This window comes from Mercenaria mercenaria, chromosome 9 (genome assembly GCF_021730395.1).
Source record: "Mercenaria mercenaria strain notata chromosome 9, MADL_Memer_1, whole genome shotgun sequence".
Classification (NCBI taxonomy): domain Eukaryota; kingdom Metazoa; phylum Mollusca; class Bivalvia; order Venerida; family Veneridae; genus Mercenaria; species Mercenaria mercenaria.
In genome coordinates, this window is record NC_069369.1 from 11,498,885 (window position 1) to 11,518,286 (window position 19,402).

General features: G+C 33.3%; 1 long non-coding RNA gene across 1 annotated transcript; it reads right to left on the reverse strand.

The window, feature by feature from the left end:
• Window positions 1-1,128: 1,128 nt before the first annotated feature.
• On the reverse strand, window positions 1,129-19,307 carry LOC123547733 (uncharacterized). Its single transcript, XR_008372528.1, has 4 exons — window positions 19,211-19,307; window positions 5,913-6,206; window positions 3,677-3,758; window positions 1,129-1,603 (listed from the first exon to the last, which is right to left on the reverse strand). It is a non-coding gene; the product is annotated as an uncharacterized LOC123547733 (long non-coding RNA).
• Window positions 19,308-19,402: the final 95 nt, after the last annotated feature.

Consider the following 19,402-nt stretch of genomic DNA (forward strand, 5'->3'; position numbering starts at 1 on the left):
CTTATCTAAACAATAAGTGTTATAGGGATATCTATCAAGAGAAAGTTTCATGGATGAAAACATATTTCTGTTTCCTTACGTCAAATTGCACGAAACATATGCGTAATCTGAACATAACTCGTTAATCTTATGTTTCACAGTCAGTTATTTTATGAGAAAAATAATCACTTTATTTCTAAGATATGTATTTATAACTATGTCTGCTGTCAAACGTCTGAAACTGATTGCGTGCACTTTTCTTATCAGAGAAAGTTGCACAATTTTATATAGTCAGTTTTAAGCATGCAAGAAAAATATATAATACTCGTTTTGCTGCCTCTCTGTATGCACTTACTTTGTTACTATGTAACTTTGAAAATTAGCGAAAACCATTTTAAATTGTAGAGTGCAAAGAAACGAAAATTACGATTTCTCTACTACCAATCTGCTAGTTAATAGAATGGCTGTTTCTGTTTCTATATAAAAGTTTTAGTCTGCATCTTTATACCTTTTTTGTAAATATTATTTTCTCGTCAACAGTTCTACTGAGTCTCATATTTACATATGTACAGAAGTCCTTGAAACGTTATGAGCCTAAACATTCGCAGTGAACAATACTTAATTTGGTTTATGATCGTAAACAAAAGTTATTGATAATATACAGCAAGTATCCAGCAACTTTATTGCTGGCAAATTCATTGCACACTCCTTTGGGGATACACGGTTCCGTCAACTTCTAACAATGTAAAAACATTACGAAATATTAATAGTAATGCCTACTCCAATAGTACATGGAAACGCGGAATCAATACAAGGATAGCTTTTGAAAAGGTAGAAAATCGCCCGCTTAGCTATTGTTATAAGAGGGCAGGAGTGGAGAGCAAAGTGATATGAAATCGGAAACGGGTCAATGAACAGCTCAGTGGTAGAACGCCCGTTTCGAGTGCGCAAGTTCGTTGGTTCAATCCCTATCTGCGTCATACCAAAGACGTAAGAAAAGTACCAGAAATTCTCTTGCTTGACGCACAGCATTAAATAGGAAACAGGCTTCCCTCTCTTTCACTTACGGCGATGGATATGATACGAATGAGATGTCAAGGGTGATTTATCTAAGTTGAAATAATTGTTTCACAATAGTATAAATCAAATCAAAATCAAGGCTGGCCGATAACTTCACCTTTGACTTCTAGACAACACATTGGATCTATCCATGTACGAGAGCCTATGACGTTTAAAGCTGGTGTGTTAAACAGTTCTCTAATTATAAAAATAACAAACCTATCACAATCGATGAGCCTGTAAAGTTAAAGGTTCCTGGTCAAAGCGTCCTCTAATTATGAAGTAGAACTGATTTTCCATTGGTCATAATGAATACAATGTAAATCGTGATGGAATTTCAGAGCTTAAATATGGTATAAAAGGAGTCAACTTAAAATACATAGCCTGTTTGTTTTCACTGTTTTTATTTGTCACTGAAAAAGGAGTAATATTTACACAGTTGTGGTATCTTTAAACGAAATAATATTTTAAATGTCCATTGTGTCCTTGCTTCCATACACGACTTGCTGGAAACAACAATATACAGCTCTTCAAAATCTATTTTCTTTATTCTTCCATTCCACTCCTGAAAACAGAAATATTATGGGTTTTTTTTTAAATACATTGTATCATATACGTGCAAATATTATACAACAAAATACAGCTTTTGTTTTACAAATACGAACTTAAAAAGACTCAAATCTATCTATTGCATATAAGAAGAGTAAAGAAAATATTTCAATGTTAACAATAAATTAGTTAAAATTTCTATATCTTGATATAATATTATGTTATATTTACGATTGTAATAAAACATTGAATCATTAGAAAATAAACTTCCATGTCGCATTATTAAAGTTTCACCGTGTTAATAATTTATGTCATAACACAAATAGCATGTGTTCAAATAGAAAATATACAAAACCCGATTAACAAATGTCCGAGTATTGCTGTGACAAAACAAACGTCCCCTACCGGTTAAAGAAAAGAATTACTTGACCTTCGATAGAGACATTGACCTTTGACCGACAACAATGCGCGACACATTGTCTAACATGGGGAACATTTCTTAATAGTAATAAAAAATCCTTCAATGCAAATAAAAGCAATGGCGCAGAAACAAATTTTTACTTGACCTTGAACAGTGACCTTGACCTTTAATCGCCAAGCATAGATCATAAGTTGACACATTGTCTCATCACGGGGAACGTCTGTTTGTAGCACTAAGATAATCCATCAATACATATAAAAGTTATGAACCAGAAACAATTTTACTTGACCTTCAATAGTGACCGCGACCTTTGAACTAAGCATAATGTACATATTACCCATTCAAATACCAACTTTTATTAACCTAGCTTGAACACTTTTGAAAAACAGCCATTTATTTATGAAAGTCTGGAAGTCTTTATATCTCTTAGCACAATTTCTATAGAAAAGAAAGATTAATGCATACTTTTCGCAAGCCAAATGATTAGTTTGGCAAAGAAAAACACAAAAAATACATTGATCTCAATTGCTTCTATATCATTCATCTTCCTTAGACATCATCGTCTCTAATGGGATGTCACCCTTGACAAACGACAAGATGTTCAATAACAGCATTACGTTATATATTTCTTTAGAGAATCAGACACATTTCAAGTTTTATATTATAGATATATGCTACACCAAATGTGTACGTCTAATTTTAAGAACTTGTTATACAATTACAATATATGGATAGGGAAAAATCAAAGTTAATATGTTATGAAAAGGAAACATGACATTACGTCATAATGTGGTCATTAAAATTTCAATGCCCTGGTAAAATTTGATTTCATTTTAAATTATGTATAAAAGATAATCCCAACGAGGGTTTAGTAAGGCTAAGAATATTTTTCAATTTGGTGAAGTAGTCAAACGACCGGTCTTTTGTTTATTGAACGTAAAGTCGTTCCATTTACTCGTGTTAATCCACGATGTTGAATTATATTTAAGTCACGCACGCCAACCATAATAAAATCGTCATAACATTTAATAGGGTATTGTATCAACTTTCAATCAATTATGTTCTTTCTTACAACTTGTTTCAGCTAATTTTGTGTAAATAAAATCCTTAAACGTCCTGTTCAATTAAAGGTTGTTCAGCATATATGACGATCAAGTTTCTACACTTCAGAATCTTTATCTAGCGTGTCCGGGTAGTTGAAACTGAGGCATTAGTTCCGACTGATCTAACGTGCAGAATATAAATGTAACCTTAAGCTTCTCAGATCAATTGCATCAGAAGGTAAACATACTGGCAATGTAAACCAGTTAGTATGTATTGTATATTATGGCTTAAGCAGACATGTCAATGGCCTTCGTTGTAGGGTGGTTAAGGTCGAATCACTTGCCTCTCGCCGTTGTAGTTTCGAAATCTCACTTAAGGATAATAATACTTTTCTGTGAGGAAGCAATCTCGCTGGTTTACGGAAGGTCCGTGGTTCTACACGTGTGCCAGCCTGTGCCTGAAGTAATATCCGGGGTTCTTCTTCTATCAGAAGCTGGAATATGGCCAGATGATATACTATTGCGTTGACGTTTCATTACATCTAACAACAACGGCAGTCTATAAGGAACTAAGGGGAAAAAGTATCGAGGACGTTCAGAATAATTTTTGAATAAATGTAATTACCAGCTGCATGTAGCACGTCTCGTCAGTCATATTCGACATCTTTCTCCGCAAGAATACATTTTTGTGCCTGTTTTAACTCATTCTGTAAATACAGAAAGGGTTCAATATAATTTATGCACTAAACAAAAAGTCCTTTTATCAAGCTAAAACATATAAATGGCAATGTAAAGGATTTTTATATTTGCTGTTACATTAGTAAAATTGCATACTGCTACAGCTTCAGCATTACAATGGAAATCTGGCTTCTCTTCTCCTATGTCTTTGGCTATTGATATTTCCATGAATGAAATGTTAAATGATTCCGCAATTTCCACGTCTGAGCTTTTTTCATTTTCAAAAGTGATCACTGATTCATATCTAAATTCAAAAGGAGCTCCCGTTATAACATATGCATAATATGCAATTGTTCTCCGTGGTTACATCAGAAAAGTGTGTTCGCGTAAGCATTTAACCTTATGCTCTGCACTTCAATGACGTTTTGAATTTGTCTAGACATTCCACCGCGTACTAACGTAAGCAGAAGAAAGACAACTCTTAGACAGAGGCTGATAGCAAAGCTGGCATGCTTCTTTTCCTTTGAAACCTTTGTCTAGAAATGCAAAGTTTTTGTGCCCACCAACTAATCCTTAAAATCAAGTCCTGTCTCAATTACATTCTAAATTGAACAATTGAAAATATCTTATATATCTGGTACACTTTTCAGAAATAAACAGGACATTTTACATTTCTGTTGAAATATAAATTCATCTGGTACTGAAACATGCGATAATAAAATTATCTATTTTCTTCCGTACATATGATTTATTTGTTCTACCTAAGAATGGCAGAGCATAGCGTTTGTACTGTCCTTAAGTTGTTCTGTCATTATGAAACATTTTTTAGATATAAAGAATTTAACGAAGCATATTCCTTTGTCTATCATATATAATCATAACTCTGGATTTATGAAGGGACTCTACTAGGACCTGCTTAAGATAAAACATACTAGGTTATTAAGCAGGGGCAAAATAATAGAAAGAAGATAATCAAATGGACTCTCGAACAAAAGACTGGTTAGTATTTAATTAGTCACCGACAGTTTACAATAATTAATAAGTTCTAGGACTTTGTGTATTATGATATAGTCTGTAAACAGTGATGTAAAACAAAACATGGGACCACTTTACAAATTGAACAGCGAAATTTAATTCTTTTTACAGCGAATCTACCGTTCTTACATAACAAATGTATAAACGAAGTCCTGTATCTAAAGACCAATGTATTACAAATATTTGATAAGAAGGCTTGAACTACTGTTTGGTCCGTCTTTCCGATTTTTCCTTGATTTGACATAACCATTCTTATTATACGTCGACCTATAGGACTCCAAAATAATTGAAGAAACTTCAAGAAATGTCTACTACCACCTGGATATCTTTAGGATCAATGTAAAATATGTCCAGAATAACCAAGAATAAATCATTTTACAGATATGATGGTTGAAACCATAGAGACCGGGAATAGGTTGCATGGTATTTAACTGTTCCCGTCTTTATTTCATATAAGCTATTACATTTACAGGCATTAGTTTAGTACTTAAGAGTATCTCGATGATAGAAAACCATATATAGCCTTTGTACAAAATGTCTACTTATAAATATTTAATTTGTAAGCTGTATTTGATGTGCTCATAATACCCACTGTAGTGCTCATAGTATCAATGTTGAAAGATAATCCAGTAGAGTTTTAAAAACATAAGTTGGCCCTTATTTTGTCTAACGTACTTATGAAATAGTTATATTCAAATTGAAATTTATTTGTTGTACATAGTGTACCACACATATAAAGCGATATAAAGATGTGCTGATCGCCGTTTTGAAATGAAAAAGATATATTAAAATATTTAACATTTTACCAATACTGATATTGTGGAATGATGATGCATATGACGTTGTCCGATGCGCACGACATTGCTCGAGAAAATAATGGTGTAATTGTTAAAAACGCATTTAAAAGACATGAGATAAAAAGAACATTTGTTTGTTACAGTGCAAGGTCGAAATTACTTTCAACATCTGAGTTCACTCGCTGAGCGACGTTTCGATCTTTCGCTGATATAAACGAGGTTCTCTATTTATTTCAGATCAAATAGTCTGATTTGGTATCCTTAAGGGAGTTTATCTTATTTATCTTTAAAGTGTTTTTCGTTTTATTTAAATTTTAATTTTAATTTTATCTGTCTGAATTTAATATTTACCTCCAAAATAAGGGACATGTACTTCATGACATTCATTTCCATTCTCGTTAAACACTGTAGTAAGTCGTTGTTTTCCTTAAATAGCTGCGGGATAATATCTGGAGTGTCGAAAATTGGTGATCCCCTCTCCCTGTCGAAGATGGATTGATGTTTTCGGTCTTCTGGCTGGGTTTTGAATATTGACGACCGTTTTCCACCACCCCAGTGAGTAGAGAAGCTTACCTGAGCCGTCACGTGCCCAAGGTAGCCAATCAACAACACGGAGACCAACAACAGAAACCCTGATATATTCATCTATAATATAGAAAACAAGAAAACGACATATATATGGATTGAACTCAGTGTTGTTATATATCTGGAGCGCTAGGGATCATGGAGTGTAACAGAATTCCGCTTAAGCCAGTGCTGAAAGGGAGGGATGGGTTTCATAACATTTCATTTCCTGTCAAAATAATCAAACCGAGTCTGCTATTATTTTGCTTTTATTTTGTTCTTTGAAGTATATTTTTATACGCATCATGTTATATATCGATTATTGTTTCTTTAGAATCATACTACTTAATCTCCTAAGGAAAACTGAGCAAATAATTTGTATATATTTTTCATTGTGAACTCATCAGCTTCGCGAATAAGGCGCACTGTCAAAGATTTGAAGCATTACTTTAAATACTTGAACCATTTCTGTCTTTTTCATTTGTTCGAAAAGTACACTTTACTTTGCAACTATTTCCGGGGGTTTATGGTGTTGTAAAGAGGAAATGTGATATCACCTGAATGTATCTTTCTGAAACAGTGGAAACATCGATAGCCAGAATATAATTCCAAAGGTACGGGACTACATTCGAAGAATATGAATTAAGAGAAATCTGAAATTTGATAACCTTTAACAGCCAACTACCTTAAAAAGCAAGCTGATCTTTGTTGTTGTTGTTTTTTTTGTTGTTGTTGTTTTTTCTGTTTTTTATTTTAAAAAACAATGATGAATAACTTCACATGCAATTTCAAGCACCATCTTACTATAACGCAAACATGTTTATTTTTAAGGGGTAAACTTTTGTATCTTTGTTTGATTTTTGTAAATAATGAAAATTTATTACCATCCGAGAAATTGTCAATCATGGCTGCATAACAGATTTATATATCCGTTTGCTTTTTTCTAAATAATAATTTATTGACACACATGGTGCACAACTCTCTCTCTCTTTTCAATAAATTAATATAATTATTATAGAATACCTATATTTGATCACATTGTACTTGCACGTATATGGATTAATCAGATTTAGAGAACGGACTCAAACCTGTTTATATTTGTGAGTTTGTCTGTTTTTCTATCAGTTATCTTTTTCCTGCAAACTGCATAGAAAGGAAAATGAAATGAGATATAATATCACAACGAAGAATTGTATTGGAATTATAAAAAGGCTTTAAAAATATTATAAATAATAGCCATTGTTTTATCTGTGCAAGCCTTGTAGAATGATAACGGCCGAGTGATTCCACCTGAAATTTGATATAGCACGAACATTAAGATGGTGTTGTGAAGTTTAATATTTACATATCATTACTTTCAAAAGCTCTCTTATTTACCCATATCATAGCACTGGTACGCAAAGTAATTTGACGTTTTTTTGCTTTATAAATAATACGGGACCGTACAGTGATATAAGAATTAATAGTGATTTTTACTCAACTAATTTTTCTTTCTCAACAAACACCATAAGCTACGACAGATGTACTAGATTATACTTCCAGTGTACGACCGGATATATTATTCATTTTTCCTGCTAATTTAATTACGTGTGGTGGCTGGAGAGACGTTGGCCTTCAGCTCTTACTGTGAACTTACAAGGCAGCTGATACACCCGAGACTAATATAGCACCTTATACTCACATACATAATAAACTACAGCTAATATAACATCTACACTAAAGTGCTGGGCAAATAAGGGTCAATAGCATTTTTGATCATTCCTGAAAGGAAATTATATAATAGTGAGCTTTCTATGAAACACTATATTCTAGTTTCTGTAAAAAAAATCTACATTATACGAGTAGATATTTGTATACAACCAAGTCATCAAAATTGAATGAAACAATTGACCAAAATGTGTTCAATTATAATATAATCTTTTATTTTATACTAACTAATGAAATACTGTATTATGAAATATAATGTAAATATAAGAAATGAAATGTAGTTTTTCGGTGTTCATGAACGACAGAATAGGATCGGTAAATTAAACATGAATCGCTAGCGCGATTCATGGATTTGACGATCCTATTCTGTCGGTCATTTCGCATGAACACCGAAAAAAAAATTCATTTCTTAATTGACGTCACGTCGACGTTATATTTAGCGCCATGTATGCATCGAGAAATATAACGCTTTCAAATTTGATCAAACTATTTTATTTAAAAACACGTTTAAAACGAAATGTCACATATCATAACTGGCTTAATTAATTTACACACACACACTGAGTTGGTTATTAGCTGTGCAGAATAATGCGCAATCATTTGCGCCCTTATGGAACTATTCCGCAAGACGTATTACCATTTCCCGTCCTTGCATGTATAAACAAAGTAGCGTGACGACCTACCATTTCGCTAATAATAAACAGTTCATATTTTATCTAAAGTTTACATTAAAATATATTTTAGAATTGAAATAATTTATAGCAAGGTCGTGTTTGAACACTATTTATACACTAGGGCGGTTACACGTCGTACGAAATAATTTAATTATTACGCCCGACGTATAACCGCCCATCGAGTATAGTGTTAAAACACGGTTTTGATATAAATTATTTCTTAAGTAAACATGCAACAAAACGCAAAGATTATCTATGTTAGGTGATACAGCTCAGTGTGGTGTTGATTTCAACTCGGTACGCTGTCGTTTTGGTAAATCGACCAAAAAACATAATGCCTTATAAAGCTAGTTATATAACATACATTTTCCAGTATGCTCAAAATCAAAACACTTTCACCTGTTTTCTACATATTAAAAAGGCTTAATCACCAATCTATATAACATTCTAAACAACAAAGTCGTAGATTAATGCTGCATTTACACTCAGCCACGATGTCCACGATTTAAAGAAAAACTCTGAGCTCCACGATTTATTGCACGAATTTTGTATTACTACGTTTTCCTACGCGTTCGTACGCTCTCAGTACGTTTTGTTACTACCTGCAGCGTTTTATTACGAAACCAACACGATTCTGGTCTAGATCTGTCACGTTTTTCATCACGTTCTCTCAAGTTCTCTTACGATTACCACGATAAGCTATCACGTTTTGTCACGTTCGGTTTAGATCCCTCACGTTATCAAATTTTGTTAAGCTCTCCTACGTTTTATGGCCACGACTTGATCAAGATTGTCACGTTTTTGAGCACGATTGGAGTATAAATAGGAGGCATGGGTCATCCTCTCATTCTCTCCAGAGACTCCAAAGAGGAACGAGCTATGCATCAAAGAGCTGAACAAGATGCCGCTGAATTTGCAATTTTCGTGTATGCCTATAATAGTTACTCGTCGGCAGCAGCAACAAGGGACGGAACAAGGCAGGATAGAAAAGAGAGGAAGGAGAAGAAGAAATAGAAGGCCTAAGACCTGCTGGGTGAGACAATGGTAAAGTGGAAACCAAAGGCACCAACTGGGACAATACCCTGAACTTTTCAACATAGAACTCAGGCGAAAATTTTGGTTCCAACGTCAACTATGTAAGGATGCCTCCAGATCTAGTGCAACTTAGAATCGTGTTTCCAAGTTCACCAAGATCCACATACGATGGAGCATCAATGTATGATGCGCTACGTTAAGGTCTGTTAAGCTGCATTACGCTCTACAACGATTTTCACGCTCTCTCAAGATTTAAGATAAATCGGGATACTCGTGGCAAAATGTTTGACTGTCAAAAATTTTGTCACGATCCTTACGATCATCACGATTCCACCAAGTTCCCTCAAGACCACCACGATTCGATCCCATGAGCCCCCACGCTCACCACCCTTCTCTCAAATCGTGGGCATCGTGGCTAAGTGTAAACGCAGCATAAGGTAGAATAATTTTAAGTTAAGAGTTAAAATATCATTTACAAAGTTAACCTAGATCTATGAAAATTGTAAACTTCGTGGGTAGTGACACTTAATACTAGCATGCTTGATTACTATAAGCGTACCCTACACCTTGTGTCCTTTACAATGACATCAGATAAAATCTTTCCGTGCATATTAAATTATGCGGCAACATAAAATCATACTTAAACTCGATTGAATGTCAACTTGGGAAGAGTTATTTTCGCCCACTGCCTAGTTGTGATTCTGAATTTAGATAAATATTAAATTTTTCATGAGATCTAATTGCGTAAGCACAGCTTCATTTTCTTTTGAAGCAACAATGATATAAACATTTCCAGATTTATGACTTTTACTGTGTCACGAAATAATTGTTATCTATATTTGACTAAATGTCAATTGTTTCAAAATATTCTTTTTTCAAAAAAGTTTTAATGCTTTCGTGTTTGAATCCATTTTACATCCTTAGATTCTTTTTCAAAACTTAAATATTACATAAACTCATTTTACACAGGTGGTTTATATCATAGTATCATTTCAGATGCAAATGTGATCTATTTCCGGCCAAAGACATTTTCATCGAACTTCTGAATCTATTTTCAATTTATCTGCAAAACGGATTTATCATATGCATGCTGCAAAGCTCAAAATGAGACAACAATAAAGGTAAGGTTTGATAATGAATTATTTATGCAAACCACTGTATTACGTGCAGGTGTTTGATAATATTTTGCCTCGATGGAATCTGTTTTCATACCACCTTACCAGTTGAAATTAGTATACCTCTAGATTTTCACTGAGTGAAATGAGTTTGATATTAAAGAACTGTTTATAAGAATCGTAAATTCCAAATAGTTCTTTGATTCTATATTCTTCAAGGTAGGATTAACAGCACGTATATTAGTCTTGTACACCATTAATACAGATGTGTAGTGATTTTAGTTCAAATTTCTAGTCAAAGGGTACATTTTGACACGGCAAGTAACATATCGAGCTTATCTATCTGATTCCTTCCAGAAACCTTTCACTGCCGGAGGTTTATCCAAAGATTATTACATTGAGATCGGTCTAAGATGTTGTCACGATAGAAATTGTACGTCTCTCTACCCCTAAAGCTTTCATTTTTACAATAAAAGAAAAACATCAGTTGGAAAACAAACAATTCACTTTTTCATAAGATGTATAAAAACGCAACAACACTATATTTTTAGAATACATTAAACAACTGGAAAAGAAGCATGCTTTCTAAACTAAAACGTTTTAATATTATAATTTGAAACTGATCGTTTGTTCATTTAAATTTTCACTTTTAAACTTTTCAGCTATTATGAAGGCTTACTATTGGCATACAGACACTAAAAAGAAAAATGGCGCGAAAACAAATGGTAGTCGCATAATGGCGGATACAAATAGTCCTCAGTTTTTTTTGCTTTTTGCTCTGTAGAGCTATTTTCCTAATTTTCTTTGCAATTTTTTTGCTAAAATCACATGACAGATCTATGCTTGACATGTAGGTACCATTTACATTACAAATTTTTTCATGGAAACTTAGATCATACACCACCAGTATAATTTGGGGTCTCATTTTTTAGCTGATTTTGCAGTTTGTGTGTTTGACTGAAATTATTTTTCTTGCATCAAACATGACCCCCACTTTTCTTTTGATTTTTAGTTAGTACTGACAATATTCTTCAAGAAAATGTAGGTTACAGACATTTAAAATTGGTCCTGATGTGTGCTGCGGTCATTGGAATTAGGTCAATTTTATAAAGAATAAAGAACAACAACTATTTAGTGTGTTATAACCTATCCATACTCGTTAACGCATAATCGTGTTTCTATAAATATTAATCAGTATATAATCATATATAAACTAACTAGATTTTTGGGATGTTATTGATCAGTATTGTCATTGTTTTTTGAGAGAAAAAAGACAGGTAGCCTTTTTCCTGCATTGCTTTTGCTTTCTTGTCTTTTGAAGGGTGTGCGATGAATATCAGAGTGAGTACAAAGTGTTTTAAATCGAAGCAAATTACTTAAGACAAGTCAATGAACTGTAAAATACAGCTCATTTCTGCCATTCTACATCACCTTTACATTAGGTGACTAACAGATCAGATACAAAGATTAGTATATCAGTTACAGACTACAATAGAGCTTTTATAAATAATTCACTTGTTAGCTCTTTCTTGTTTAAGAAGATAAGGTTTAACCTCTACACAGACTTTATTAACTATCACGACAGCAGTCTTTAAGTGCCGTGTAGCGGCTATAAAATATATCCCCGTACTTGGACTCGTGTTGTTATATTTTTGCTCCTTTGGAATGATTGCATGTACTATAATAGGATTCCGTTTAAGCCGATGCTAGGGGGCGTGAGGGATGTTGCAGATTTCAGTATTTCTTATGTACAGACACAATCAAACCGGGTATATGCTACCAAAGAATTTTTTCGGATATTTTATTAACTGTCAAAATAACAGTCGTTAAATGCTGTATGGTGGCTGTAAAAAGGCTACCCGGACTTGGACTCAGGGTTGTTATATTTTCAGATGGATCTGTTCATTCTATTGCAGCATTTAAATGGTGCAAATATTTGTACCCCATTACAACTCCCATTTTATACTGAAAATTCTCACTGGCGCAAAACTTCGCATTTGTCGCTAACAAATAGTTTTATAATGGTCCCCTTAATGTGGCTCGAACAGTTGGTTTGCCAAACAGTTGTCCCGTGCACAATGAAGTAACTTACTTGCAGACAAAAGTATTTAAAAGTCCAAAAAGGCCTTAAAGTAAATAAATCAGATATTTTTTCTAAAAAATTATTTTCACCTTCATTCATTTTGGGCTACTGAAACTGCAGCAAAATAATAGCATTTTGTTTCAGTTCCCGTCTTCTAGTATATATTTTCAAAAATGGCGTCTAGAATAAAAATAACAAATATCGCGCATACCATATTGGGCGAGTTTGTCAGATAATAAAAATACTCGAATTTTAAAATTGTCGAGTTGTTTTCATACTGATCTATGCATGTAAAATAAGGAAATGTGTTATAACATCTGATACAACATGCTTAAAATATCATATTTAACTTCAGGTATAAATTAAGTCTTTAATGATGTATATATATCCACAATGAACTGTGCCTTGTTTTATTGGGGGTTTTATTCAAAATGTTCCGTTCGATGCCTTCGTATAATAAAACAAACGACCATGCCCCCTAGAGGTCACATTTTTGGACGAATTTGAATACTATGAAATCTATCGCTAGAAGGTAAGCCACAACCATTGTCAGTAAAATTAATCTGAAATCTGGTGGACTGTTTCTGACAAGAAAATTTAATTTTTTCCTTTCCGTTACCGTTGCTGGCATAATTCTGCATCAAATGAATTTCTTTGAACAACCTTAAATATGTCTACTGATTGAGTTTGATAGGAATAAGCTGAGTGGTTAAAAAGAAGATGTCGTTTGAATAAACGTGTGACGATGAATTGTCTCAGTAGCTTACTATGAGCATGTCGTGTTTGGCGACCTAGCAGAAATTCATTCTCTCAGTTATAATTCACTACAATAACAAGAAATATGGCATTTTCAATAACTCATATATCACATTCGTTGCTTTATAAGGAAAAGGTCTTTCCTGTTAAACAAACAATTATATATGTTTTTTTCTAATAGAGATGTCAGAGAAATAGGGAAAACACTGACTATTCACTGAAAGACTACCTCGTGATATACTAGTAGGTCTTATCACTGAAAAATCTGGTGAATTTATTACAATGTATGTATGTCTGTTGTTGTTTTCTTTTCATGCAACGTTATAGAAAATGGTAATATTCATTTAATTAATGTCACCCTACTACTCACAGATATTGCAATATTAAGTGTGTTTCAATATATACTAACCGAAACTTTAAAACCTCCCTAGTTAAGTTTTTCAATATTTTCCATACTACATGTAGTACATTTATTACATTTTACACGTTGGAATTTCAATAAAATTATAGAATGATATAATTTTATTCATTTTACGGTCACTTACCATTTTTAAAATGTCTCGAAAAAAAACTTAATATTTTTCTTGTAATATTGGTAAGAATATGTGATCAAATATCTGGCCACTTTCATTATCTTTTAAAGAAATCTTTTGCATTTGTCATGATTTATCTACCTAAAAACAAAATTCGTTCGTTTATTAATTATTAGACCTTGAGCTGACAATAACCCCCCATCCCCCCTCTAGGGATATTTCTACGCTATGATTTTCTTAAAGCGTATAATATGAGCTATCATTCCAGAAATTCTGCCATCTGGCAGTCGGGTTCTTTTTACGTTACAGCCTACTTTATACGTTACCATTAATAATTTCTAGAAAATACTCACTGGCACTACAATTAGCCATAGATGGTTTACTAGCTACACAATATGTCATTATATAAAGACAGAATATACAAATGTACATTTTGCAGGTAAAATTGACACTTATAGGCATGTGCTTTACGTTATCAAATTTACGTTACCAAAAATTGTAACGAAAATAGAAAATATAACTATGTGATTTTATTTGAAGTGTCTATGTCAAAAGTGTTATGAAAAGAGGTTCTGGTTATGACAGATGTGAGCTTGACGTAATTATATCAGTTGTAAGATCTTCTAATTATTACGAAAAAATAGGCGGTAATGTATAGTAAAGAAGATGGAATAATATAATGTTGACATATGAGTTTCAAATTTATAATAATTACTCTTTTTTAAAAAAAGTCGAAAAATATTTGGGATATTGTAAAATATTTTGTTTAAGCAGATACGTAACATGTACAAATTACATAAATGTGTACTATATATTTTAAAACATAAAAATATATTACAAAATATAAATCTATGTAACGAAAATTACTAATTACATAAATAATATATAGTTTTCTTAAAACTGAATTTACAATCAAGATTAACAAAAAAATCATTTTCGTGTGAAATGAAACTGATTTACTTCTGTGGAAAATGAAATGAAATGAAATGAAATAAATAAATAAATAAATTACAAATGTGTGAAATGACTTGCAGAGAGTGAGTGCTCAGACTTGCTTCATATATATGGCACCTTCGAATTATCCAATCAGTGATAATACTACAGCCCAGCATATGATAAAAACGTCAGTAGATGCAAGTAATAAAGTTTGCCAGAAATAGATTATAGTGACGTGTGACTCGGCTGTTGCTAAGAAGGCATATTCTTTGGTTCTGTAGTCTAGAGATGGACTTGGTAACATAATTGTTAGAATGGGTGTGTTTCACACAATCTGCTCATTATCTGGGCCTCTCAGAAAATTAATGAAGGGCAATGGTCTTACAGAACTTGTAATAGAATCAGGAATTTGTTCTAGTGGTTCACTTGATAAAGTATTACAAGGTAAACGCTACAACCATACCCTAAATGTACACAGGACTGTAAAGGAAGCTCCTGAGCGTTTGCTTCTATGCAAGTTTGAAGAGACAAAACCCCGCAAAGAAAGCATTTCAGAAGAAACTTATATTACAGAAACGAACTGAAAGTCCATGCAAAGGTGTTTGAAATAATAACTCTCCTGACTTTGAAGAATATTTCAATAGACATGGGCAGTTCAAATCAGAAATCAGAAAGGGTGAAAGTGGCAAAACTGCTTAATTTTGGTTAATGTATGTAAACATAATTCACTTGATGTTGTTGCTCATCAAAGCAACACAGATTTATGCTTCTGTTTTACATACAGCATCTCTGTAAAACTGTGCTCTTTGTTCTTCGCATTTGATCGCAATATTGATGCCCGCTACCTCCTCGTTTACCTGTTGACATTGATGAATATTGATCCAGGTACAGAAGAGCTACTCCGAAGTAATGATTTCAGTGTATCTAGTTCTTCTGTACCAGCATTGAGAAATGCTGTAGATATCACTACAGAGCAGACAAGTAAAGACATGCAAAGCCTGATGTTGGCATACTTGTTTTCAGTAGAAACTATGCTGCATATGTCCACTGGTGCATGACACGTCATTATAGAGCCAGGTATGTTGAAGCAACACTTCAGAATGCAGAAATACACAGAGAAGATATGCCCCAACACAAAGAAGTATAACCTACTCAAATACGCAGGAGTGAAGAAGAAGTTAATGGGGTTATGACGGCATAAAATCCTTCACAAACCCATTCCAGGCTTAAAAAACCCCAGCAAAGATGAAAATTACTGTGTGTCGTCTGGTATTCCTGTGAAATCAGAAGTCGCTCATGACCTTAAGGCAACTGAAATAGGTGTAAAAACAATGGACGGATTACCAAAAGAAGATTGACTCAGTTCCTTTTCAAGACCCCATTAAGAGAAGATTAAGAGAGGAAAACTCAAAACATTTGCCACAGCTGAAGTTAAAATACTCAAAACAAAATACTACAGATAAGAGCAGAACGTAACGTGTATGAACAGTTGGTACTTTTGGCTGTTCAGCACAACATAAATCTAGCATTGACACTTTCTTTTCCTCTAGGACCTATCCCATGCCCGTTATAACCACTGCAACTGCAATGCCAATGAAAACAGACAAGTCAAAACTACTTAACTATCCAAAAAAGATGACATTGTTTTGTTGATTGACAGTAACGTCCTGCTGCAAAGCTTAGTAAGTAACCATCCCTGCAACATTCCAAGATGTAACCGAAGTCAACTACCTAAGACAGCTTGTGTTTGTTTTTTTCACTATTTGACATGAATGCTTTTCAGTCACATGGTACTTTGATTTTCACTCCTGACAAGTAAGAATTTTGGAGAAGATCTACGTCTTCCACGCTGATATGATTTGATCGACAGAGGACTGTAAGAGTCAGTTACAAAACACAGTTGATAAATCTAATTCTCGAATAATGAAAATGTGATTCCTATGCACCAAAAATGAAGAAGAAGACATCTGTATTTTGTCAATGGTGAAAAGTCACAAGTGAAGATGGGAACAAAGTTCAAGCTCGACCCTATATACCGTACCACTGTTTCTATACAAAGGAAGAAGCAGACACAAGAATAATATTCATTGCATGCATATCAGTACTACTAGCACTATACGAAAGGCGAAAATCGAAGTTAGATCCCCTGATACAGACGCGTTTGTGTTATTGAGGATATCTTCAAAAATACGAAATACTCTTTTTTACACTGGAACAGGCAATAAGAGACACCATTTAAATGCTCACAGCATCTTTATAAGCAAAGGAGAAAGAATCTGCTCAATTTTTCCTGCAATACACTGTCTGACTGGTTGACTCAACCAGTGCTTTTGTTCGCACAGGGATAGTAACACCGCTCAATTAGTAGAGAAAAACCAGGTGTATGTTGTAACATTAGCAAAAGTAGTTCACATCACTGATCTGGTGACCTCTTAAAGGCATCGAAAATATTGTCTCTGCAATCTATGGAGTGAAGAATACAATAACATCAACAAACTTATAATTTGACAGGTTTCTTGCTAAGTATCAAGTAGGTGCTGGCAATGTGCCGAGCAAATATAATGGCATTGACATGAGTCTATTTCCACTGTGCCAATTGTCACTCAAAATGCACATAACATGTGTGAAATATCAATTTTCCCAATTACACCATAAGTAGATGAAAGTTGATAGAAATTTGGATCAGAAAATCTGTTTGAATATGACTGGTGTTCCGATAATATAGTGCTTCAAGAACTAGCTGAAATTATTTGTGACACATTAGTAACATGTGACTCCAATGACTCTGATGATGACTATGAAGAAGTAGAGATGATCAATATGATTGACACCAAATACGAAACAGACAGTGATTATGATAACTTAGATGACTGAATCCCGCAACTAAATTGTTTCTCAATTTAGATTTGTGTGAATTTATTTGGTTAAACAGATAAGCGATTGTGTGCGTGTATTTTTCAGTTACTAAAATAAACATTCAGTAACGTATCGTAACGTAGGTTACAATGTCAGTGTTGTGCTATATGCATTTTTATATCAAGCTAGTTCGAGCTTGATAAGAAGCTCGCATTATTTAAGTTTGAACATCATTATAAGGATTACACAAACAATCTATTGACTGAGAAATGAAAATATTATATCGTGAATTTTAGTAACGTATATAATTGTAACGCACTTGTTCTTAAAACGGCTGAGTGATAAATACTTAAATACTAATGTAATGTGTATCTGAAAATACTATAATTTAGACATATCTGATATTTTCTGACAATTAAACTTATTGAATTAACTGATATGAGAATTTTTATAAAACATATGGTAACGTAAATTACAATATGAACTGATAGATAGAGAGAACAAAACTAAGCGGGAACATTGACAACAGCATATTCTGCATATTACTAAACCCACTTGCTAATGATTGTGGTTGTTTCTACCATATAAATCAACACATTCCAGTTTTATCATTTATTAAATAATTGTTGAGGTAACGTAAATAACAGGCTGTAACTCATAGAGAACCCGCTGGCAAGATGGCAGAATTCAGAAATATGATCTACATACAAGGGGCTTCAAAACGAATGGGGTCTACAAAAATCCCTAGAGGGGGGGAGGGTTTCACCTTCCAGCTCTAGGCCTATATAGACAACCTTTACTTTGCAGACTTCTTAAAACTGGGATGAGGTTGGAAAATGAATGGAAAAATTATCACAGCCATTCTCAATTTCATTATAATTTGAATGCGTTAGTGAAAACAAATGCTTCTAAAAAATGTGATAAATCTTATAAATATACTATTCGTTATATAAATATATTGCAAAAAATATTATCAATATAACGTTAGAACTTTCGTTAAGTGTATTTGGAGTAGTGGTTTCTTTATGTTCAAAGCTTGACCTGTCCTCACTTTAATATGTGAGAGTATACGAGTAGTTGTACGGGTATATTCTACAATTAAAAACTGGAAGTAATTAACCAATTCTATTTTGATCAGTATCAATACGTTTCATTTTTACACCCTGTACGATATAAAACGTTTTGAATTGTTAATTTTATAACTGAATTATACCATTAGCAAGTTCAAATGGCATAATAGTAAATGTTTCATTGAACAGTAAAGCATATATAGATAAAAAAAATAATAATAATAAATTGTCATTTTAAATATTTCTTAAACCTTGCATTAAAATTGTGAAAGTTTGAAAGTATAGTATGAGAAGACGAAAGTATACAAAAAGATGCAAACCTCTTTACTCCTTTTCTTTAAGATGTTTGTCACCTGCTATCACTGTTCAGAAAGGAATATTACACTGCTCTTGTCTTTAAATATTGCCTCAACTACTGTAATATAAACTAATGAATAAATAATAAGGTCTCTAATTAAAACACTGTTAGACACGATACCAAATGACATTTTCTATCTCCAAGTGTTGCTAAT